Source organism: Natrix helvetica (genome assembly GCF_964273705.1).
Source record: "Natrix helvetica genome assembly, chromosome: 3".
Taxonomy (NCBI): domain Eukaryota; kingdom Metazoa; phylum Chordata; class Lepidosauria; order Squamata; family Natricidae; genus Natrix; species Natrix helvetica.
Genome location: NC_138549.1, coordinates 33,658,901 through 33,681,158, shown reverse-complemented (window position 1 = coordinate 33,681,158; position 22,258 = coordinate 33,658,901). Strand labels below are relative to the sequence as shown.

Below are 22,258 nucleotides of genomic sequence, written 5' to 3'. Positions count from 1 at the left end.
TGACACTGACATTATCAAAATAGTTGAGACCTACTTTATCTTTTCACAAAAGCTAAAATAAAACGTTAGACAAATTGGAATTTCAGTTAAACTCCACTTTTTCTTTTATTTATTTAGTCTTACAGAGCAGCTATTACAATTTCCCCCCCAAAATTAATACAAATTAACATTAATACAAATGTAAGTTTGAAAGAATATAGAAAAATAAGTAGCAAAATAATGACTATTGATTTTTTTAAGCAATGAAAAAGAGTAGACAGTCAATAAGCCTCCAATACATCATTATGAGATTATTTTCATAGAGTACTATGCAACATTGTGTCCAATTTCTAGTCAAAACGTCTCCATATTAAACTTCTAAAATATTGGTGAAATACAATCAGAATCAATAAAAGAATGAGAATGTGTAACTAGTGAACCTATATTGTTGTGTTGTCTTCAACATGCAGATAACATAAAGACTGTCAAATTTAGTAATGAACTTTAAAAGTTGAATGTTGATATGGCACAATTCCACATGTAGAAACAGAGCCTAAAACAGATCCTTTGCATATATTTTTTTTTGTTTGATGCTAGAAATATTATAAATAGTAGATGCTTTACTAGCCCAACCTACTGTAGTTAAAGAGATTTGAAAAGTTAAGGCAGTCTGTATTTGTTTCAAACTTGATTTTTTAAATTGTCATATTGCAGAAGGATTATTAGAGAGGCTTTCAGAAGCTGATTTATAGTGGATTATAAGTGAAAGAGTATTCACTATCTGTTTGCTGAAATTCAATACTCCTACATTTTGATAATTTGGAATTTTAAAATCTTTACCTTCGCCCTCCAAAAAAGAATGTTAAATTTCAAAAGGCTTGATATATAAAACTCAAGTATGTTCATCTCACCTCAATCAAAATTAGCTGATCTGAAATAATGACATAAATCTTAATGCAGTGTTAAATCTGTGACTGGACTGGTGTAAACGATAACTAGGAACTAAATAAATGTATAGATCTATACAAAAATAAAAGTTTAATTGTATTCCCTACATGCTAGTTTTCCAGAAACATGTCTTTTAAGATAATTACTCACTTGTAGTCTGAAGCAATACAGCACACATATTTATAGGATTAGATCTTTCATTTGCAATAAATAAATAAAATGCAATTTGAACTTTGAGTTTGGATAAAGAATTTTAGTTTCTATAGCATCACCGTGTTTTCCCAACAGAAGAAAATCAGCAAAGGCACAGGATACTGTTTAGAAAATGTATGCCAGAAAAATTATTAAACACATATTTTTCTATACCAACATACATACCAGTCTGACCAAATCCACCTCATACTGAGAGGGAAGGATGAAGGTTAATACTCAGTACACATGGCACTTCCACAGAAGGCCTCTTGACCAGTTCAAAAGTTGTTCAGGGCCATTAATTCCACAACATGAAGTATATTCAAGACATGAGGCAACTTCTAGGTCACTTACAGTATATTTGAATCCCCACTAAAACTAGCATGTTATTTAATTCACTTACAGAAATGCTGATGCTCTTTGGAAATTGTAAAAGATCCATTTCGCACTTGCAAGAATTTCTGCCTCACCAGTACTCCTGATCCTGGGTTGCAACCAAGTCATTCAAGGGAAAAGATGGCCTGAATACCTCATAGAAGCTATAGGATGGATGGATGGCTACCTAGCTGGCTTCAATTTTTCTTCTTTTTTTGCATATAGCTAAAGGAATGTTCATGTAAAGATATTGGTAGGGTCTATGTGTATTTAAAAGCAGTTAGTGTATTCTTCATTCATATGGACTGTATGTAAAGCAAGTCAAGGCAAGACTGTAAATTTTGCTCCTCCTTTCTAACTAATTTAGATTGGCCTAAATCAGGAGTGTCAAACTCCCAGCCCACATCACAAACTGGCCATTACTGGTTTAGCAAAGGGGAGGGGAGCTGTGATACGTCATGTAACACCGCCGTGACGCTGTGAGTTTGACGCCCCTGGTCTAAATGAAGATTGCAGATTTTCAACCTCTTTTGAGGTACTGGGGAGAAGAATACAGAAGTATCCATAAGCAATATCATGAATTCCCAATATTTACCAAATGCAAATATTCTGGTCTCACCTCATCACCCTCCATTGTATTTCTACAAAAATGCAGCATCTAACACAAGCTATAACTAAAATAATAATCTACCAAAATCTGTTATCTGGCATTAAAAATGCATAATAAACACTAGGACTTTCACTGTTTTATCAAAATTTAGAACTTAATGCTAATGGAACATCTGGACTGTAAAAAAAGAATAAACCCAGGAACTGACAATTTTGGTTAGGAATTCATGTGAGTGAAACAATTCTACCATAACTTTTAAAATCTTAAAATACCTTTTTTAAAAACTGCTTAATGTACACTTGAAAGCAAAATAAAAATGTGTAACATAGTTGCTGAAAAAGATTCTTTAATTTTCATAGGCATGTGTACAAGACTTTTGGCATACCGTAAGTAATTTACAGGTAGCCAAGCCCTCAAATTACAAGTATTCATTTAACAATGGCTCAAAGTTATGATGGCTTTGGAAAAAGTGATTTACAAGCTGTCCTCGCATTCATGGCTGTCAAACCATCCACCTGATCGCAATTTGGGTGCTTGGCAACCAGCTCACATTAACAACTGATTGCAACATCCTAAAGTCAAAGTGATCGTGATTTGCAATCTTCCAGCCAGTTTCTGCCTAAAAATATCAACTGGGGAAGCTGGATTCGCTTAACAACCACATGATTCATTTAACAACCATGTTGATTAGCTTGACAAGCAGGGTGAAATGGCTTTGAAATTGGATGATTCATTTTGCAACCACACCAAATTACCACAGAAACTCCAGTCCCAAATGTAAGTCATAAATCAAGGATTACCTGTAATTAAAAGATAAGATCTAAAGGATAGTTCCTGCAATGAAAAGGAAAGCAATCAAGCTGTTCAAGGGGCTTCATGCCATTTTAACTAAATTAATGATGCCTGATGATTCCAAATCATTCAGACTTATAAAAGTAAAAGGGGATTGCAATGAGATAGCTGGAGCAATGGATATTAAAATGGAAAACTCAATTCAGTCATGGACTAAATTAAAGCATATTAGAACAATATATGCTAGTAGTATTTCAGCTGTTTGTGAATAACCAGGAAAAATATTGGGTGATTGTAGTTCATGGCTTGATTATTTTTTTTAAAGTCAGATTTTTATGCAGCCACCAAGAAGGCAGAGAAGTTCACAATGGGCATCCTTAGGAGTAAAAAAATTGCATTATCAATATTTTAAAGCTCTATACATATCAATGGTTTGACCACAACTGGATTGTGGTAGAATCTTTCAGTCAGTGCCTCACAAAAACAAACAAACAAAAAACAAAAGGGTTACATCAAAGTAACTCAAATGATGAGAATCCTAGAAAACACTCCAAAAGTATTTAAATGTTTGAAACTTTTTAATTTCAAAAAATAGTGAGGAAGGAAAACATGACAAGAGTTTATAAATTTATGCAAGGTGGGGAAAATGTGGGGCAGGAGAATTTTTCCTGTTATTTGGTAGGCTAAGAAAAACTCATGAGTTATGCTATGAAAATTCAAGACAATAGAAAGTGAAATGTTATGGCACTGGTACCATAAAATGTAGAAATCAATGACAGCTAATGTGGATTGCTTTAAAAAGCCTCCCTTCCTATTAATATTCAGAAAGATGTTTGAAGCACCCATCTTCCAAAGAGCTTGCAGGAATAATAAATGTAATTCTGTGGTTGAGTCAGCCTGTAGTTGGCTATATGGAATTGGTTTTTTATTTTACTGTAGTGGGTTTTTTTGTGATTAATTTGTTTTTTAAATTATTTTGCTTATAATGAGTTACTATTGTACTGCAGTGGGGATGCAAGCTACATAAACTTGTGGAAGTATACAATCTGAATAAGTAAATAAACAAAAACAAAAACGGGATTAGATAAATTCCTGGAGGAAATAGCTATTATTTATAATGGTGTACATGACTTCTAATACCAAAGGCGATAGTTGCATTCATACCATTTGTAGGCTTCCTGTAAAAATCAAATTGCCACTGCGGGAATATAAAAATGTATTCAAAAGGATGGTCTAATCCAGAAGATGCTTATGTTATCAATTTTGTTTAAATAAATCTGATTATTCCTTTCTGTTTCTTTCAACATAGCCTGCACTTGAGTGGCTGGTTAAAACATAGTCAGTTACGTCTGTTTCTTATCTGGTTTTTTTAAGGTGGCTTCTTCCAGGAAGTATTGATCTTAGTGGCTTCAGCAAGAGATTTATTATTCCTCCTGTCACCAATGAAATGTATAAATTAAATGTTCATGATCAGATGACTAGCTAATGATTCTAACCTTTGGGCAGTGTTACAGAGCTATAAAAGCCTGCCAATGGAATTGATAGGCTCAACCTGAAATTCCCTTGTTTTAAAGATACAGATTACTATCCAGACATATTAATCACCTCCACAAAATATCTATTTGAACAAAATATTTACAGTACCAACTATTTTTTTCTATGTCCACTCTAAATCTGGATGTATGCATTTAACAAAGAGATGTTCTTTGTGTGCCATGCCGTATGTGTATGAATTAGATGTGTATCTTTTATAAGCTTCTAATGCAAGAATTGAACACAAAATGAAAAGTCTTTGGCAACTATTCCCTGGAGATGAAGCACAGAAATAAATTATTAAAAATCTGTCCAATGCTTTAGGCTGATTTTTGCTTTCATTATTTCAGTGCCCAGAGGATGTTTTTTTTAAAAAAAAAAAGTATATGGACTAGATCTCATTAGATATTAAATCAGATTCATTTGGATATCTACGAAGCCAAATAAATTTTACTAAGTTATTCTTAATTTAGATGTGGGACATCAAAAATACATTTTAAATACGATTTAATTTTATATTTACAGTTAAAATATGTTTTCCCCAAGAATTTCATGTTTTAGGAAAGTGTTAATGAGATTGAAGCTATATTTCAAAAGAAAATGTTATTTCGCAACATAATTAAATACATAATATAATTGTGTTCATCCTGCCTGCTGCTAAATTTAACTATCACAATTCTTATTTTTGTTAATTTTTTCAGTGAAAAAGTAATGCAAATATTATCATATGGAGCAAATACTGCAAAAAATGACTTAGCCCTTACCCAATTTGAAAATCACATTGCATTCCATTTATGTCAATAAATGTTTCTCATAAAAATTACCATAAATGTTGCACCAAATCCTTTTTCCATTCTTCTGACAGGATGGTCCATCATTTTGTATAAACCATGAACCTAAATGTGTTCGACCCTCTATATAAACATTACATCCAATTGCATGCATACAAGGATCCCACAATGTATTAATCTTTTTTTCAATTAAAAATAACCCTTCATCTATCACATTGACCCACAAAGTCTTCTGGATTTAAGCTAAGACAAAGATTAGATATGGGCTTGGAAAATCAAAGTTTTCACTATTCCTTGAAATTCATGGAAGACTATTCATATATTTATGTCTGATCCAACTTCCTAAGGATTCACAGATGCATCATGCACTGTTAGAACAGTAAAGGCATACAATCAAACTGCTTTATAAATGGTTGTAAGAGCAACAACAATTTACCATTTACACATATCCCTGATAATGGCATTTAGCCGTTTCATCAAATAAATGCCAAAGCTGTACAACATATCACCATCTAGGTAGTTTGGCACCAATCTAAACATTCTTGAAAATCTGCTTCTAGAGAGAAACTTCAAAATAATTCACAGGAGCAGAAACAGGCGGGAAACAATTGTGGATAGAATTTATGCTTTTGCCCAAACCCTATAGACTGAATGTTGCATTTACCTTTCCTAAAACATAGAATTTGCCAATTGGAAATTATATATATATATATATATATATATATATATATATATATATATATATATATATATATGTGTGTGTGTGTGTGTGTGTGTGTGTGTGTGTGTGTGTGTGTGTGTGTGTGTGTGTGTGTGTGTGTGTGTGTGTGTGTGTGTGTATGTATGTATGTATATATGTGTATATGTGTATATGTGTATATGTGTATATATGTGTATATATGTGTATATATGTATATATATGTATATATATGTATATATATGTATATATATATATATGTTGTATATATATGTATATATATGTATATATATGTATATATATGTATATATATGATGTATATATATGTATATATATGTATATATATGTATATATATGTATATATATATGTATATATATATGTGTATATATATGTATATATATATGTATATATATGTATGTATATATATGTATATATATGTATGTATATATATGTATATATATGAATATATATGAATATATATGTATATATATGTATATATATGTATATATATGTATATATGATGTATATATGTATATATGTATATATGTGTGTGTGTGTATATGATGTATATGTGTGTGTGTGTGTGTGTGTGTATATGATGTATATGTATATGTATATGTATGTGTATATATAGTATTTTATCAAGATTGTTTGTCCCATTTTTCTAAGTCAACTTTAAAAAAGTCCCTGAGTTACACTTAAATCATCTTCATATACTGAAAGCAATGGAAGCATACAGAAATAACTGAAAAAACATATAGTGTCTAGAATGAGAATTTAGAAATACTGCCTCTAGTTCCATTATTGTTCCTATGTAATAAATGATCTAGAGTATTAGTAAGATAATTCAAAGCCTGTAAATTGAACAAATGCTTACTCAGAAAAACCCTCAAAACACTTTATAAGAAAATGCTTTATCCCACCTGAAATATTTCATGTTTTAGCAATTTAAACCTAATGATTTTTGTCCTATTCCCCATAGTGACTTAACTCTTATAGAATCACATAACCGCATAATCTTTACCTATTATTTCTGTTTTTGCACAATGGTTGGATGATTCCACAAGTTTATTTGAATGTGCACCTTTTTACGGTGCATCTGAAATTCTGTGAACATCTAATGTAGTAAGAAAGTAGAAGGTGCAGACCACACTTTTCACCATTAATGGGGCTTTTTTTATTCAGTGTATTTTTCTGTTCATTTATTCACTGAAGCATTAGAGTGTGTGTGTGTGTTTGTACATATGTCATTTTGTCTCATTTTTCCCATTAGAATTCCTCAAGGCACCTCATAGGATCACCTTTAATAGCAATTGATTAATAAATAATCCATTTCCAGTTAAAAGAAGTCTCCAAAAAGAATTATGAATAACAAAAATACAAGGCTTTTGCCAACTTAGCCCTAATCCTGTTTTTAACAATTGCACTGTAGCTGCAAAACAAATAAAAATAGATAATAAAGCCTTTAGAGGGGTAAAAGATGTTCTTAAATTGAAGAACCAAAGATCCCCAAAGACCTGGTCTTGAGCTGTAATCTGCATGATAGATAGAAAGACAATAGTGGACCCAGGAAATGTAGTTCCTATAAAGAGATACAAAAACATTAAAATATCCAGGCTTCATTGTAACAGAAACACCATGATCACTGGAAGGGGGGGTGGGGAATCACTGCCTCTATTTTCCTAAGATTTTGGATTGGTTGAGAGTGAAAGAAAGTGACAATAGTTCTCTTCAAAGCAAATCAATCTAATGTAGGTCCAGTAGATTCCCATCACCTTCACTGCATAACTTATCAGCAGCTAAAAGAAAAATTGGAAAAGAACAATAGTGTGTGAGCTTGAATTTCACACTTTTTGAGAAAGTGATGTTTTGAAATTCTCCATATCCATTTTCATTCTTCATAGTTAGAAAGGGATTGGAAGAAAAGATGGGAGGCAAATAAAGTAGCTAGACGCAGATGCAATATGTTAAGAAGAAAAGTATGGTGAAAGAACCTAAAGCGCTTAGATTAGAAGCATCCATTTTTTAAAATAAAAAATACTTTTCTTACAATTAACACTGATTTTCTTCAATTGAGGTACTCCATATTTGGTATACCAACTGGTGATTTCTGCCTGTTTTAATAAACAGCAAAGCAATGAATCAAGTTTTCTCCTCAGTTTGCTTATTTTAGTATTTTAGAGAAAAGTAGCTGATATCACAACCCCATAAATTATCAGAGGTATCCCATTTTGTATTTTTCAAAAATTATGTTTTTAATTTTGTGTTAGCAGGTTTCTTAGGTTTATTTAATTACTGCTGGATAAATCTGTAGGTGAAAAAAAGAGTTAATACTTTTCACATAAATCAATCCTATGTAGTCTCCCAATCTAATGTTTTGGTTTCTTCTGTACATACAGGTATAAATTTAGTTATTTCAGAACATTCATCAGAAGCCTAGAATTACTTTTTAGCTCCACTAAGCATTCAAGAGCTTTGAAAAGAACTCATCTGGGGAGAAAATAAATCCATAAATGTTGGCACTTTGTTATTTCCTAAAAAGTTATGCATGCACAACATATGACAAGAGTACAACATATGTACGGACATATTTGAACTGACATGATAGACAATAGTAGTTGCAGCCTGTCATGTCATCCATCTGCATATTAAACAGTCCCCAAGTACACATTGACACAGAAGACCTTAATAGCTTGGAAGCCGTAACAATATATTGAGTTAATAATTGGCATGTTAAAGAGCATCTCCCACTCTCTATCAGTCTTTTAGCTAATTTGCTTATCTATTGTCTTGTCTATCTAACTATGGATAATTTAGGTAACTTAGAATTGTTGGTTTCCCTTTCATCATTTGCAAAGTGCAGTTTCTGTTTTCATGAAATATTTATTTGTAAATCAGATCCACAAAGATTTCTTAAAGTTTGGATCCAACCTAAGCTACCTATACTATATTATTCCTAGTTAATAGCAGATTTGAGATTTATAACTTCACTACTTTCCTCATAATTGGCCTAATCTAAACCCTCCTGAAATCTGTAAGAAATATTGTTCAGAAAAAGTTGGTATGCAACAGTGGCTATATAGATGGATTATAAATAGAGAAATATTATCAAAACCCCAACTCAGCTGTGAACTTTTTAGTTGTATCATGAAGGCCATTATTACTGAAAAAACCCTAACCTAAATTATTAGTTAATTATCATTACTATATGATACAGTTAAGCTATAATTAAATATAGAGTATATCCCTATACAGTACATTGTTATCCTTATCATCATTATTCATATTTTAATGTTTGCACTTCTAACCAAAGAGTGTTCAAAAGACTAAAAACAAGAACTAGGCTATGTTTTAAATAAATTTTAAATACATACAAAATTACTACCATAATTTTAAAAGTAAAATATATTAAATAAGTAGTGTATATACACACAAATCCACATTTTTGCTAATAAAGGTATACAGTGCAGTTCAGAAACTTGCAAATACACTATGGTATATAATCATTTTTCATAGTATATTCCAGATGCATTTTCAAGTTTATAGTCATTTTTTCTCAATTAAAATAAGAATCCCAGATATATTGTATATAATGTTGAGCAGAGTTATATGCCTTCTTTGCATTCTGTTTGTCCTGATACGTACATTTTTATGCAAAGAATTAAACCTGTTAAACCTGTAGGCAAAGACAATCTAAAGTAAAATCATCCACCACCACCACCCCAACAAAGAAAGAAAAGTTTCATCTTTCTCTGTCTCTTTTTCCCTTGTCAAAAGTTGCCCCCTTTAACTTCCATAATGTAATTTCACACGTTTTGGCTCAATTATGTTTATCTTATAACATCTATATAAAATCTTATTGGGCTCCTCTACCTTACTCCTCTACACTTCTCTCCTCCCTTAACAGTTTAACACCACAAAGATTTGCTGCCTCAAACTAAATCTCTATTAATACAGCTTTTTCCCTTAACAGCTATGATAAATTCACCAATCAGATATAAGTGCAATAGCTCCCATTTGACACTGTGCAGAGCAACACTATTCAAAATTAGCTTCCTGATGCGACCCTCATGACTATATATTCCATTAGGCTGATTTCCTTTACTTAACATCAGAGATGCTAGAAGTTGTTGGCTACTATATCCAAAAGAAATCATATAAAACCTCTTGTTGAATTAGAACTTCTGTAACTGATGTGTTAGTCCCTTGTCAGAAATCAAAATGTAAGTGTCCAGTACTACCATATAGAATTCATAGTATGTATAGATGCTATGTATGCATACAGTATACATATTGTATGTGTATATTATGTACATACATACGATAGTCTGTACACATACTATACAGGTAATAGGCTGTTTTTTAAGGGCCAAGAAGCTCAGGAGCAAGAAATTGTCTAGCTTCTGAAAGACTCATTATAGTGCTTGGTCTCATGTTTAAAATTGTCTTCTAGAAATTCAGCCTCTTCTCCTAAGGCATGGATTTCATAAGGATGGGGAAACATGGAATATGAAATTGGAACACACACAATAGGCACATATTTTGGCAGCTACGTTTTCTTTGCAGAGATCTAAAATTATAATTAATTCAAGAAAAAAATGTATTTAATGTCTGTTGAATATCTACATACATTGTTAGGAAGGATGTATGCATTATCCAAGGTTGAGATGTGATGCTCAAAATATGGTGATGAGCTGTAGTGGACAAATCCTGTGGACAAATTCACTCATGAATATATTTTGTTCTAGACAATTCATTGGGTTTTGTAAAGTTTTAAAAATATGTGCAAATGGTAAATGAATAGGAAGTCAACAACGAAGTTATTGTATGCTTTCATAAATAAATGTTTATGAAATGTTATAGTACAAAGGTGGATGGACACCTATTATTTGTCAGTTATGCAATTATCTGAATAATTTTCCTCTTTCTATACTTGAACAGTAATTTACCAAAAAGAATTCCATTTGAATTGAGAATTAGTCAGATATTTAGAATGTCTGCATCATGTTATATGCTTAATTTACCTATTTTCAAGTAAGTGAAATGATTTAGATATTGATAATTTAACTATAACATTGCATGTATATGTGAAATTAACTTTGAATGTCTTTGTGGGATTAGTTGTTGCTTCCTTCTTCTATAGTAAAAATATTTATTTTTTAAGAATTCAGCTTTTCGTACTAGACCTGCTGATTGTAAAGCTCTTTATCCCATGCCAAAACAAAACCACCTACAATATCATCAGTGGCTATTATACCGATTAGTCTGAGCAGGCTATTGAAGGGCAGATTTTATCTTTCCTCCCTAGCAACCTCATTTAAGTCTTAAAGTGGCTCAGATGTTACTATTCTAAATGTTACTACTTCCTAAGATGTTTACTTGGCCTTTGCCAAATAGAAATTAGTATGAAAACAGTGAGAAAGAATGCTCAGTGAAGGTATAGATATATTATAAACACATATGCATATACATACACACATCATACATACACACATGCATACATACACAGGGAGGGGAGAGAGAGGGAGAAAGGGAAAGAGTGGGGAGGGGGAGATATCCAATCCATTTTATTTTTTTATAAGCTGAACTTCATTATCTGTTTGATACGACCTGGACTATCTGCTAAATATACCAATCAAAGGATGCAACATATTCTTAAAGCAAAATTTGTAGGTCCTTCATTCTCTAAATCAATCTGTGCAGTGTTTTTTCATTGTCACGTGCTCTTTAAACAACCAGGAGTTTAAGTCAGCTGCAAAGTAAAGCATCAAATGATGAAGGAAGGGATCTGTTTTCACAATAAAGAGAGTTTGGTTCAATAAATGGGGAAATAAGCATAATTCTGGAGATAAGACATTAGGCAACTTGTGACCAAGCATTTGTTTTAGTCTTCAAAATACCTCTGTAGAAAGGACTGAAAAAGTCCTATCAGAAATTCTGACTACTCTACTTGTGGAATAGACTATGCAAACTTGATGGATCAGTACCCTGATTTTGTAGTTGTTTGTGGAAATGAACAGAACTGCTGGAGAGAAGGAACTGTGGCCTAGACTGGGGATTAACAGTAGATCCTCTTCCAGCTAAAAATCTTTCTGTCTCACAAAGCTCTTGTTCTTATGAAAACATAGAAATGACCATAACAGATTTAAAATACACAGGAAAAATACTACGTCCACTGTTTTGTTTCTAATTTATCACATGCCATTTCTCCATTAACTGAAGAATTTGATTTTTTTTAAGTCTAATTTCAAATATTAATCAGTCATTCACTAAATTCCTACCAACCAAATTAAAGGAAGACTATACTTAATGACATTTTTTACTGATGTTCTTGAGATTGCCTACGGCAGATATCAAAAGTCAAAACTTCTCCAGCCTTTAATGGAACCTCTTTATGAAATGCAATGATAAAAAGCAGAAATATCAACAAATATTAAACAGTTTCTAAAAATAAAGACAAGTAGTTTAGGTGATGATTTCAAAGCAAGCAGTTTTTGTTTATCATTATATCCAAATGCTATACTTACTGCTTTTCAACATGCTTTCATTTTATTTAGGGGCATTAAACTATTATTAGAGAAAGCAGGCATGCAGGCCATTTTCAAAGTATAGTGTCTGGTTTCATGCAAAGCCATACTTTGCAACATATTTTAGTTTCACAAAATATTGTTATGGGCAAATACCATAAAATGTGTACATATTTTGCATACTAGCTTGAATCCACACAGAAGAGCTATAAGCTTTAAGAATAATTGCAATAGCCTTCACTGAAAATACTTACTAGAAAATCAAAGAAAATATAGGGTAGATAGTTGTAAAGAATGTCATTTAATTTTCCTTATTATAGGAAGCTAATATATTCTATTTACTACCTCTCTTTTTTGAAAGGTAAGAGATCATTTTGTACACATCCATCCATCCATGCACCATTCATATTCCAACTGTCCATTTTGTACTAATAATCATGGTGATTGGCCATCCACTGCTTCAGTGGATGAAAATGGCTTCTTTGGTGTTACAATGTAAAACTTACATTTTTAACTAGGTTAATAAGGGCCAGGAGACAGTTTCAACAGCAGGTTATTTGCCTTCAATAAATGGATTCCTTCTTCCTTTACACACTCTGTGCATTGGGCAAGTGTAATTGAAGCAGACCGGGCTGGCTGACATCTGTTTTGTTACAAAATATGCATCTGCCAAGTAGCTGGACAGCAATAGCCATTTGGTATTCACCGAAAGTACTCGCAGAACAATAATGACAATAATTGCTTCTGATTCTTATGTTTACAACATTGCCAAAGAACCATTAGGACTTTATTTATAGATAATGCTTATTAATCACATGGATTTGAATTTTCAAATGTATTAGATTAATATTCTTTTGTAGAATCGCTCTGAACTAATACTGTGATAAGCACAGTAAAACTTATTTGAAAAAGATTAATATTCAATTTATAACCTGCAGGCAATACAGGGTGGATACAGGTTATATGTCTCAAAATGGTGTTTCAGATCTTCTTCATAAGAGTTGCTTGTGTCTCTGAAAAAGGGTTACAGTAATGAATAAAGTACAGCCAGACTGCTGCCAGAAGCACACAACATGGATTGTGTCAGGTAACTCTACTGTTGTTTAAGTCACAATAGGTTCCAATTTATTTTCAAGTTAATCATCACTTTTAAAAATCTGGATGACCTAAATTCTAGACATCTAAAGGTCTATCTTCCCGCCATATCAGCCTACCCACCCACCAAGATCAACAATGGGTGTTCATGTCCCACTATTATTGGGAGCAGTACTTCAAATGATAATAAACACCCAAATCTTATTTTAGCCACGCTATGGTTATTGTTCTGGATTTCAAACATTTTAAATGGTATGAGGAAACCCACTCTTTTGTGCTCTGAAATCAGAGCATTATTTAGAGATACATTTCTTATCAGAGGTGCAGTTTACTCTCCCCTACAAACTCTGTGTTTTCTGTGGACTAGATTTTGATCTGGAGCAACTTTCTCCTACATTGTATCTTTTTATTTTGATCTGTTTGTCTTTGTTTCATTTATGCATATGTATGTCACCTATTATTTATTATTTATTTGTTTGCCACCCATCTTGCCTTGAGTATATATAGCAAAAGAGTATATAGTATGTCTAGTTTACATTCTGTTGATTTCCAGGGTTTAACATTGAATAAGTCTGAAAATCTCTGTATATTATTTTTACTACAGTATAACGTAATGTTTTACTATACTTTACTTGGTTTGCCTTCTATTTTCAGGCTGCATACCACTTGGAAAGCCTTAACTGGAAAAGATACAGAAAACCTACTAGCACTAACATTAATTAATAAGTGGCATACTTCCTATCAAAATAAATATGTATTTGTCATGTTTGAAGTTTGCTACTTATATGCCAATCGGAGTGTTCTTCAAAAAACAACAAAGTTAAGATACTATTCTTCCTTTCATATTGTACGTATATTTTTATAGATCACACTGACGCATGTGTTTTTAAATTATCAAATTTAAAGTGTCTGTTAATACATAGAAATAGGTATACTGTGTTACCTGGGATTCACATCTAAATTTGCAGCTTTAGAAATTAAAAATAATGTAATATTCAGTACGAAAGTGATGATTGCTCTGTTCAGTGAGAATTTTTTCCCAGACACATCTATGCTTGGGAGAAAGAATTAACTCACTATGTCTTTCTTCAACATAAACATACCCAGATTCATTCACTGAAAACAGCAGACAGATTAGTATATAACTATTATACTAAATATATTTTGTTATTATTTTAAGAACAACTTAATCTGTCTAGATTTTTCATATCTAATCATATTATCATGTTTTATTTTAAATAACGTCTCTTTTGAATTCTTCAGAAGTTTTGAAACATAAAAGCATTCAGTAATAATGGCTTTTAGGTTTTTGGTGTTTAAATTCTAAACATCATCATCGTATGTTAGCAGAATAGTTTTCCATATGCACAATATTAAATTTGAAAATGCAATCTAGTCACAGTAGTTTTGGCTAAGTCAGGATTCCTCAACCTTGATTTTTCTTCTGTAAAATGGGCATAATGAGGCTTTCTTTCACAAGTGTATTGTTGAAAAGAAAGAAATAATAGCTGAAAGGTGCTGAATGTCAAAAACGTAATTGCTAACAATGTAGACTGAGGGAAAAGGAGTAAATGGGAATAATGTAACTACATGAAGTATTGGCAGCTTAAATTTAAATTTATCATCAAACTTTAACATGGTGAGACGAAGAGAGGAATTGCTAAGAGAGAAATGCTAAGACCAAAGCTGCTACAGAACTTTTGATGAGAAAATCTGCTATTAAACAGACAATATATAAAAAGCATCATGATTTTTTTAAAGAAACTGCTTTTCGAGTATAAGATAAATATCAACTTTAAAATTTATTTTTGTTTGACTTTTTTCATCTCATTTTGTGAGGTATTATTATTTAGCAAAAATAATTTATAGAAAAAATCCTTCTAGATCAAATTCAGTTTGTCTACACTGAGAGCTTCATTAGTAACATTCCACTTGGATAATCAGGCATTTTTCTCTTTTTTATATATATATTTTTCAGAATAATAAACACTAATGAATGAAAAATATTTTTCACTCCTTTTTTAACTTCATGAAGTTTTCATTATTGATGTATTAATATGCTTTTTAATATGATCCACAGCAAATTTTACTTATAGCCTAATAGATTTATTTGAAAGTTTATTAGCAGAACAAAACTCACTTTCACGAAACAGTTCTATGCACACTTGCATGAAAACAAGCACTACTTAAAGGGACTACCTCCTAGGCATTGATGCAATCATAATTTTAGGGGATAAAGCTAATTAAGACTACAATTCTATACCCATTTACTTGGGAGTAAATCTTATTAAAATGAATGGGAGTTAACAAAGTTTAGTTCCTTTATCAATTTATTAAAACAATGTAATTTTGATAAACTCCAAAGATCTCTAGCATACTGTGTCACAAATAATAAAAGATGTCAAAGTACTTTCATAAAAAAGTGGAACATCTATAAAAAAATTAATTAGGACAGAACTCATAGATGCATGTAGTTCAGGGGTATCCAACCTTGGCAACTTTAAGACCTGTGGACTTCAACTCCCAGAATTCCTCAGCCAACCATGCAGCCTTAAAGTTGCCAAGGTTGGGCTCCCCTGATCTAGTGAAACATAATATTTACTACAGTATGTAGCAATAAGAATTTCTAGGCGGAACATAATGGCAAATTCTATGTGTTGTTTGATTCCCTCACATAGCGATATAGTGCCTTTAGACATGGAGGTTTATTTATCTGTATCAGCTGATATCCACTTACAAAACTATTACCAATGGTACATGGTATAACAAACTGTTATTCAAAGAAAAAAATTTATCAACCCCACTGGGGAAACAGAAGACCATAGGTTTGCCCAAAGTATTGCTGATCTCACTATTGTCATGGAAACATCCTTTTTTCCCCTCACAGCAATAAAAAGTAAATATAAGCCATTGTTGTTTTGTCTTGTAAACAAACACACATATTTTATAGATGTCTAGAATACAAAACTTAAAATTACAGAAAAACAATGTGGAAAATATGTTTACTTTCATACCTTGCTATTAAAGACAAGCAGGCTTTGTGGTCAGCCAATGTTAGATTTATTTATTTTATATGTAAGTGGCTTAATAAAATTCTATAAAAGTATGGAATTAAAATACTCATTTTAATCATAGTTACGTAGAGTAGTATTTTTTTATTTAAAAAAAAGGTTGTACTTGTTTGTTACCTGCTCTTTCGTGGCTTATTTTAACAAAGTCAACTAAATTTTTAAAAACTCTACAATTAAGAGAAGTAATTTTATGGTATCTTCAACCTAGACTACAATCCTAAACACATCTGCTTAGAAATATTCTTAGCGAGTTTGGTGGAACTTCTTACTCAATAACTGAAAAGAAGACTGAATCTAAGTTTCAGTTTAAATATCATTACATTAATCTTTTCCAACATGAAAACTCCTAGAATCTTAAGGTGGTGGCATATGCATATAGCTGTCATTTCAAATCACAACCAATGGTCTTCCATTTCCTTTCTTCTGGTTACCACCTTTATTTAGATTTAACGTCCCCGTGTTTTGAAAAGTATCTTGAGCTGTTAGTGTTAAACAGACCATTTTTAAGGTAACTCTTCACAATGAAAATGAAATTAAACTTGTAACAATAGAGATTTATTACTGACAACACAAGATTTAACCTTGTGATTAAGACACATGCTGAGTATTTGATAGGGTGGCCTTAACTTGATTCATTCAATATTTATAAGCATGTATATTTTAATTTTGATTATTAGCCTAACCAAAATGGTACTCCTAAACGCATTTTCTCAAATATAATTTTTATGGACATCCAAATATAATTGTATAAAACATCTACTTTTGTAGCTGCTTTACTGTCTTATAATACCTTGTCTTATTGAGGATCTCCACTGAGATAATTAACAGTGGAAATCCTCTGTGCTATTTCAGAAGTAAATCCTATTGAGTAAATAGGCAATGACTTCTTTAAAAAAGGTGCGTCAGGCCGCAGCCTAAAATATACTTCCAATTAAATATTTTCTCAAACCAAAACAAAAGTTCAAACTAGCTATTTTAGCTTTTTACTATAACTTAAGGTATGTAATATTAGGTTACAAAAGCCTCATTTCAGCCTATTATTTGAAAACGTTAAACTGCACTGGTAATATGCGCATATAAAATTTCTGTGAGTTTACTATTAATAAAAGGATTCCAGAAACATTGTTTCTGTTAAGCTTGTATTATTCAACGTAATCTTTGCATGTTATATATATAATCTCACTATCGGACCCCAAATCCCAGTTGGGATAAGAAAATATTTTTTTAAAAAATGCCAGAATAGTAATAATATAATCAGAAATATAAATCACACTAAGGAATATATTAATTAATTATACCAAATTCAATCTGAATATTTTTTTTTGTAAGACTTTTCTTTAAAAATATTAAGCTCTAAAGCTTCAAGGGGGGTGCTCCATAGAGTTGGTCCATAAGGACAGAACAGATCAAGAGGTTATCTAGTCTAGTGCTTTGTCCCCACAGCGGTCAGTCAGACACCTATGGGAATCCACAAGCAGGGCATGACATGAGGGTGTCAGCACAGTGCCCTCACTAATTACCAGTGCAGATTTATGGATCTTCAAAAAATTATCTGGATCTTCCAAGAGGCACATATGCAAGAAAGGAGTCCTACGGGATGCAGGCTCCAAACCACTGTAGATTAAAATCAGTACCTTCAAATGCAGCTGAAACTTGATGTGTATCTGTGCATCTGTTTTGGAAACTAGCACCAAATAGAATTGATTTCAGATAAATAATTCCTTACTTAGTACCTTATATTTTTAAGCTCTGTGAAAAGAAGATTAAATTCAAGTTACTGATAATATGTTTTTTTTTCAAGCTGATGTTTTTCTATTTTTTTTCTAAGCAACCACTAAAGTATATTTTCAGCTGTCAGACAAATTATTGTACATTTCAGTGATATCAAATAGCTTCATTTCATTGTATTTATATTTTTACAGAAACTAATTTGTTAATATTTTATTTTTAAATTAATGAATTAAATTATTTATTTATTCCTTAGTGGCATTTTTCTTGTATACATTACAAATAATGCTACAGGTTTAAAAGCTTTTTAGAATTTAAGAAAATCAAAATCAAATTCAACTGAAAAATATTCTTGTTTGTAAAACAGGTGTAAAAAGTGATAGATGTTGTTTTGTCTCTCACAATATAGAGATATCATTCATTGTATATAGATGCATGTTATTGCCAGCTGCTTGGTTTTTGTTAGTTAAGCTCCATATTGCTATTTCATAAACTTTGTGTGAATATTCTTCAGTGGGATAAATAAGAGTGTGCTTATACTATACATGCATACTATCCATGAGTTTTTGTATGGATGCATAAATGTAATTGTATGGATGCGTTAATGTGTCTTCACTAACAGGCAAGAAAATATTGTAATAATGTGAAAAAAACTTACTAATATTCTAATCCACAACTTTCTAAAGTCAAATCTCCTTCAAATTAATAGATTTAAATTAGTTTAAATGCATTTAACTCTTTTACAGCATTGTAAACCAAATTATTATAGTTTGATACAAAAACCCAAAAGAATTAATTCAAACCCCAAAAGGTTTTAAAGAAGCACATATTTCATACATTCTATTTGGTTCTTCATTGTTTTTGCATATAAAAGTAAGCTGCATACTTTAGCAAACCTTTCTGCTTCTCATTTCCATTTTCTTTAGTTAAGCAAATACCAGTAACATAACTGCATGAAATGGGATTGGTTTATAAATAAACAAATTATATATGCATGTATGTGTATTTCTGAGCATTAAAAAAACAAGATTTAAAATATGGGATGCTTATTTTTAAATAAACGTGTTTTGTTCTATAAACAGTTTTAGATTGTCACTGGTTCAAAATAAGCTCCTAATCATATTACACTGAAAATTGTTGTTATAGTATCAAATCAAAAGTTTTTCTTATTACTGAAAAAGTTATCAGGCTGCTTGAGTTGCCAAATTCAGAGGAAGTTGGCCATCCTGATCTGATAAATATATATAGACAGGAATTAGATTAAAACCTACGTTCCTAGGGTCAAAGAAGGACAACAGAATGCTAAATGAAATATGATCAAAGGATCCAATATTGTTTCTCCATCCCACTGAAAGCAATGGCAATATTCTGATCACTATCATGTGCTTGATACTTTTATTATTTGCGAGGATATGCTAAACTCATTATAAATATTTTAAACCACAACTCTCTATTTTAATTTTGTTGTTAAAAACATTATTTTTTAAAAAAAATACAAAGATTTTACTTGTGTATAGATTATTGTAATATTTGATTGCTCAGAATAAAAATAATCTATTTTATTCATGCCAAATCCTAATGATTAACTATTTTGTACCCAAGACACTAATATTAATTTATATATTATAATGTATTACTGATATACAACAAATAAAATAGGCTCACTGAAGATATTACAAGTGTTATGTTTAATGCATTTATTTCCTATTTATATGTAGGCACTTACAGGATGATATTTGTTACTTATTGAAAGCATAAGAGCTGCAAAAGAAGCATTTAGCTTGATAAATAGTAATCCAAAAATTTTCTTCTAAAAATAAGCATAAACACCACCTAATCATTTTCAGTGAACTTAAGCACACTGGATTGTGTGCTGAAATATAACCAGTATTCCACATTCTCTTGTCAGTATGTTTAGCTTTCAGTCATTTCGATTTTTTAAAAAACATTGGGATATTAATAAATTATTTTGTTAAAAGCAGTAAAAGTGTTTTTCAAATCCAAGTGATGGTTCAAACTGTGAAAGTACTATTCAATCTCTATTTTAAAATTATGCAAAAGGTTGAATTCTATTAGTGGAATCCAAATCAAATATTTATACCCAATGAAACAGTAATTATTGTGAAAAACAAAGTTCAGATTAATTTTATTTTTTAAAAAATAGTATTTACATTTCCCATGTTTTTAATAACTTTCACATGTCAAACACTTCATATTTCAAAAGAATATTTCCCTTATTGGTACAACCGTTCTGTCCATTTCATACCACTATGATTCAAACAAATGGAACTGCACTAAATCACTTATGCTAAAATCTTGCACGATGTAGGTTGACATTCCAATTTATATTATCATATATTTTATTTTTCCTACCTAAAGTAAGTAAATAATTTTTAGGATGTTATATATATTTAGCTGCAGAAAGGGAAATTGGAAATACATTTTAAAAATACTTTGGTTAACTTAGCAGCTCAATATGATTAGTTTATTCATTTGCTTATAAATGGTAATTATTACTTTAACTTGTAATCTAATAAATAAATAAATGGTGTGTTGCATTTATTGATGGATTTTTCCTCGCATAACTATAAAACTGTAGCTTTTGACTGAAACACAGCATAGAAAAAATGTGTAAGATCTTTCATACATAACCCGGACAATATAATTGTTCTTCATGCCTAAAGGTAAGCAATGTCAAGATAAATGATAAAGAAATAGATTAAGAGATATGAAATATATTATCAAATACATTGTTGCAAACAGATAATTATAAAGGAAAAATGTGTCTAAAAGTACTGAAAACATAGCACCCAGAGGGGGAAAAGGTCCAGTAACTTTGTGATAATAGCATACTATAATGATTATTCATAAACCTAAAAATTTAAGGCAGCAAACACACAGACCCAGATACTGAATATAATTTCCATTAAACAATAGAACAATTACATGCATATGCCTGCTATGTATAACCTTAACAAATTACAAAATGCTTGGCACAGTTCAATAAACATGGTATTTTTATTTAGCTCCACTTGGCCAGCCTACAAGCTTACCTATCAAACTGAAATCAGTCAGAAATAATCACCACCACCACAACCACAACTGTAGCTGACCAACACAAAAAAATAATGTCTTCCTTTCCCTTTTTAGTTACTAAATTTTCACCAGAAAAGAATATATTCACCAGAGACAGAATATTATTCATCAGGTGAACGAGGCTTGTTTTTTTTTAAAAAAAAAACTTACTAACTAGGAAGTGAAGGGTTTTCTTCCGCAATCATACCAACCTTTCTAAGGGCTCCTGGGTTAACTGATCAGCCCTGTCAAGAAGGAGACAAGTGAAGAAGCAAGTTTTTTTTTTCCCCTTCTGGTATTTTTGCTCCTCGCGGCAAGGAAGAGGGAGGGGAAAGGCGGATGGAAAGAAGACAGAAATAAAAAGAGAGCGCGATCAGACTGAGGTACCCAATTTTAGTCAAGGAAGCGCAGAGGGGGCACAGCATTAAAAAAAAACGCGGCGCTCCGCCGCCGCCACGCACCAAAAGCATCGCCACAGACCAACGGGGGCGCGCGGGCGCGCACACGGCTTCCCCCACTCCTCCGCGCGCGCCTCTCCGCCAGCAGGCGCGAGATCAATAGAAAACTTAACGATCCTGTCAGCCGGTTTACTACTGCCAGGCTGCGAGCGGAGGTCCCCGGCCGGATCTGGCTGCCCGCGGTGGATTAGCCATACCAGCCGACCGTCCAGACAGCGGTAGCGAGCTAGGTCTCTCGGAGAGGGGTGTCAGGCGAGGCGGGGCAAGTGCGAACGGGTCACTCAGCTCGGCGGCCGTCAGCCACCCACCCGAGGCTGTCCTTTCGTTACCGAAGGCGGGAAAGACGGGACGGCGGGAGGAACAGCCGCTGTATGTGTGTGTGTGCG

At 32.1% G+C, this 22,258-nt stretch overlaps 1 long non-coding RNA gene across 5 annotated transcripts in view; it reads right to left on the bottom strand.

Moving 5' to 3' along the window:
• LOC309389631 overlaps positions 1-22,258 on the bottom strand; it is a 75,828-nt gene that overhangs the window by 43,915 nt on the left and 9,655 nt on the right. For 2 of the 5 annotated variants that reach the window (XR_014174973.1, XR_014174974.1), the window contains exon 1: positions 21,627-21,868. The exons of the other annotated variants lie outside the window; for them this stretch is intronic. This is a non-coding gene — a long non-coding RNA (uncharacterized lncRNA). Of the gene's footprint in view, positions 1-21,626; positions 21,869-22,258 lie in introns of those variants that run through there. 5 annotated transcript variants of the gene reach the window in all.